Source organism: Phyllostomus hastatus, unplaced genomic scaffold (assembly GCF_019186645.2).
Source record: "Phyllostomus hastatus isolate PE091 unplaced genomic scaffold, TTU_PhHast_1.1 phas_scaffold_200, whole genome shotgun sequence".
Classification (NCBI taxonomy): domain Eukaryota; kingdom Metazoa; phylum Chordata; class Mammalia; order Chiroptera; family Phyllostomidae; genus Phyllostomus; species Phyllostomus hastatus.
Window position 1 is genome coordinate 12,147,798 of NW_025334016.1, and position 4,888 is coordinate 12,152,685.

General features: G+C 38.7%; 1 pseudogene; it reads left to right on the plus strand.

Annotated features, from left to right (window-relative positions):
• The first annotated feature begins 826 nt into the window (after positions 1–826).
• On the plus strand, positions 827–1,721 carry LOC123832711 (annotated as a pseudogene).
• Positions 1,722–4,888: the final 3,167 nt, after the last annotated feature.

Here is a 4,888-nt window from a genome sequence, read left to right on the forward strand (position 1 = left end):
GTAAAATATATAATTACTGTTATCTTTTTTTTTTGATAGTCAATATTTGAGCCCTGGCTGATATGGCTCAGTGGGTTGAGTGCTCGCCTGTGAACCGAAGGGTCACTAGGTTGATTCCCAGTCAGGGCACATGCCTGGGTCGCGGGCCAGGTCCCCAGTTCAGGGCATGTGAAAGGCAAGGAATCTGTTTCTCTTCTTCTCTTTCTCCCTCCCTTCCCGTCTCTCTAGAAATAAATTAATTAAATCTTTTAAAAAATAAAATAAAATAAAATAAAATTGTTTTCATCCCCAAGTTTATAACAAACAAAAATAGTGGGGAAATAACTTGAAAACATATCAAAATAAAAGCAAAAGAGTTAATATCCTTAATACAGAAAGAGTTTGGTTGTTACAAAAGACACACATTTTAAACTGGGCAAATTATTATTTTTAAAAGTCCTCATTGGAGGGTATGTTTATTAATTTTTTAAGATTTAATTTTTAAAAAGATTTTATTTCTTTATTTTTAGAGAGAGAAGGGAGGGAGATAGAGAAGCATCAATGTGCGGTTGCTGGGGGTCATGGCCTGCAACCCAGGAATGTACCCTGACTGGGAATCGAACCTGCGGCACTTTGGTTCACAACCCGCACTCAATCCACTGAGCTACGCCAGCCAGGGCTATTAATTTTTTTTAGAAAGAGGAAGAGAGAGAGAGAGAAACATCTATGTGAGAGGGAAACATTAATTGGTTGCCTCCTATACATGCTCAGACCTGGGATCCAACCTGCAACCTAGGTATGTGCCCTGACAGGGAATCGAACCCCCAACCTTTTGGTGTATGGGAGGATGGTCCAACCAAGTGAGTCACATGGGCAAGGGCACAAAATGGAGTTTTTAAATTTTATTGTACAGTTACATGGCTTTCACCACATATAGATATTTGTGTGAGCACCACCACAACCAACATACAGAACAGTTCCATCACACCTGAAAAATTCCTTCATATTATCCCTTTCTAGATACACCCTGTCCCACTGCTACCCACTATAAACCACTGAGCTGTTCCCATCACTAGAGTTTTGCCTTTTCCAGCATATCATGTAAATGGAATCACACAAGATGTGACCTTTTCAGACAAGTTTCTTTCACTCAACATAAGGACAATGTGGTGATAATCTGCATATCCTAATGGCTAATGATGTTGACCATCTTCATATGTGCTTATTTGTCATCCTTACATTCTCTTTGGTGACATGTCTCTTCAACTCTTCTCCCCATTTTAAACATTGAGCTTATTTACTTACTGTTGAGTTCCGAGAGTTCTTTACATATTCTGGATACAAGTTATTTGTCTATGTGATCTATAAACATTTTCTCCTAGTCTTGTAACTGTCTGCAGTGGTGCTGAAACGACCAGAGACACTGTCAGATGGGAGCCTCTGCAGCTTGGCAGCCCCATGTCCCCTGCCCTACTTTACTTATTTCTAGCTGCAGCTTCCAAACCAGCACCATTTCAAGGGACATCGACACAGCAGCCAAGTTCACTGAGGCTGCCACAGTAGGAGTAGCTGGCTCTGGGGCTGGAATTGGAACTGTGTTTGGGAGCCTCGTCATCGGAGATGCCAGGAACCCTTCTCTGAAGCAACAGCTCTTTTCCTACGCCACTCTGGGCTTGGCCCTTTCAGAGGCCATGCAGCTCTTTCGCCTGACTGTGGCCTTTCTCATCCTCTTTGCCATGTGAAGAAGCTGTCTCCACGTCCCATAACTCTTTCTCCTATGTCTCATCTGCCTATATGTTGTTGTCCTATACTTCCCCAGGCAACCTCAAGAAAGAGGTTGACTGCTGGTTCAACAGAGGGAAGACGAATGAATACTTTATTAATAAGATGTTTAAAAAAACATTTAAGAAAAGCATGGGTATTCTTAAGTGTTTTTTAACATAATCAACAAAAGAAAAAAGCAAACAAAATATAATCAGAGACATTGAAATTAAGTAGCATCTGGCAGTAACCAGAGGGGAGTGGGGAGGAGACAGTGGGGAGAAGGGTTTTCAGGAACTACTGTAAAGGACACATGGACAAAACCAAGGGGGAGGGTGGAAGCAAGGGAGGGAGGTGGGTTTGGAGGGGGTGGGGAGAAAATGCAGACAACTGTAATTGAACAACAATAAAGTAATTTAAAAAAAGAATATCCATTAAATAAAGAACTTATAGAAATATTTTACATGAAAAGTAAAATGTTTACTACCTAAAAATTCAATCACCTCAGGATACCCACTGTTGAAGTGTTTATACATATTTTTCCAGTGTTTTTTCAATGAATATTATAAAATAAAAATATTTTTCCTCAGAAAAAACAAACCATAGACTTGGAGAAAATATTTTCAAATCACATATGTGATAAAAAGGTCTTATATCCAGAAAATACAATGAACTCTTAAAACTCAATAAGAAGACAAACAACCTAATTTAAATATGGGAAAAGATTTGATTAGACATTTCACCAAAGAAGATATAAGAATGGCTAATAGCTACATGAAAAGATACTCAGCATCATTAATCATAAGGAAAATGCAAGTTAAAACCACAATAAGATATCACTACACACCATTTATAATGGCTATAATAAAAAAGACAGATAATACCAAGGTTTAGTGAAGACAAGGTGGGGAAACAAATCCTCATACATTGCTGGTGGGGATATAAAGTGGTGGAGCCATTTGGAAGGGAGTTTGACAGGTTTGTTGAAACTGTGTACATGAACTGACTATATGATATGACCCAGCAATTTCACTTCTAGGAATCTACCCAAGAGAATAAAAAACATGCCCACACAGAGACTTTTATGGAAATATTTATAGTAGCATTATTTATAATAATCAAATTCTAGAAACTATCCAAATGTCCATTACTGATGAATGGATAAACAAAAAGTGATATATCCATATAAGGGATTACTATCAGCAATAAAAAAGAACAAAATACTAATACATTCTACAACATGAATGAGCCTTAGAAACATTATACTAAGTGAAAGAAGCCAGATGCCAAGGCCCACACAATGTATAACTGCATTTATATGAAATGTTGAGAAAAGGTAAATCCATAGAGACAGAAAGGTTGGTGGTTACCTGGGACTGGAGGGGCGGGGTTTGGGAGTGGGGAGTGACTACAAGTGAGTGAGCTTAAGAGCAATTTTGGATGTGATGGAAAAGTTCTGAAGCTGGATTGTGATGATGGTTGCCAATTCTATAAATTTACTAAAAATTATTGAATTATACACTTATAGTGGGTGAATCTTACGGAATATAAATTATACCTTGATCAAGCTATAAAAAAAATGTGGCCAGAACTAGGAAAGATTGATGGGCTTTATCTGGCCCCAGCAACCAAAGCAACACTAACCAGAGTTTGAGACCTGAAGATAAACCCAGGCAGGGTTTACCCTCATGCCACACATGAGAAATGAGGACTAGGAGATGATGGTGCACCACCATGTTCCTGACCAAAGACTGTTGACTTCCTCAAGGACCTGTTATTAGAATTATGAGAAGCCTTCCTAGAAATCTTCACAAAAATAGTATTTCATTTTCTTGGCTTGAAATTAGATTTTTCCAGGCTTTCACCAATAGACCAAGGTTTCTGTCTAGCTCCCTCTTTCCCCGCAAATCATCACCAATAACAAGTGAGGTACAGCCACACCAATTTCTTAAACCAAGAAGAGATCACAGGTGCTCCTGGGCCTTAACACCATGAAAAATACCTTTGTTTGTTGCGAAGTTTTACAAGTACCCCCAAGCTTATTTCCTTATCCCTTCAGCGGATGTCTCATCTTATAGAACTTGGAAAAGTAAAAGTTTCCTTACCTTTCTTCTCTCCTTCCTGTCTAGTCTTTAACATCTTCACACCCATTCTTGCTTCCTCCTCCGGAGCACTAGACAATAATGTGGCTATGTTCTGAGATTACATCCTTCATATTTTTTAAATTATAATTTATTGATTATGCTATTACGGTTGTCCTGATTTTACCCCTTTTGTGTCCTTCATATTTTTTATGTGAAGAGAATGTTTCTTTTGTAAAATGATGGTGAGAATAGTTAGAAGTTGAGACTTTGTTAGTTTGTTAGTGTCCTAAATTGGCAAATTTGAAAGTTAACCGACCTCTGCCCTCTCCTACACATAGATGGCTACGTGTGTGTGTGTGTGTGTGCGTGTGAGAGAGAGAGAGAGAGAGATTCATTAGTCCATAAAATTTTTGACTAGTCTCCATATTATGCATTTAAATTTCCTTTCACTTTAGCCCTGGCTGGTGTGGCTCAGTGGACTGAGTGTTGGCATGTGGACTGAAAGGTTGCTGGTTTGATTCCCAGTCAGGGTACATGCCTGGGCTGCAGGCAACCACCCATTGATGTTTCTCTCCCTCTCTTTGTCCCTCACCCCTCTGTAAAAATAAATGAAATATTTTTAAAAATAAACTTTCTTCGATTCCCAGCCAGGGTACATGCCTGGGTTGCAGGCCATGACCCCCAGCAACTGCACATTGATGTTTCTCTCTCTTTCTATCTCCCTCCCTTCCCTCTCTAAAAAAATAAATAAAATCTTTAAAAATAAACTTTCTAAGCCCTGGCTGGCATAGTTCAGCGGATTGAGTGTGGGCTGCAAACCAAAACATCGCAGGTTCGATTCCCAGTCAGGGCACATGCCTGGGTTGCAGGTTACGGCCCCCAGCAACTGCACATTGATGTCTCTCTCTCTTTCTCTCTTTCTCCCTCCCTTCCCTCTCTAAAAATAAATAAATAAAATCTTTTAAAAATCTTTAAAAAATAAATTTCCTTATACTTAAAAAATGTATGCAATATTTATCATAAATTAATGATTTATAATAAAATCAACAATATTCTCCATATTG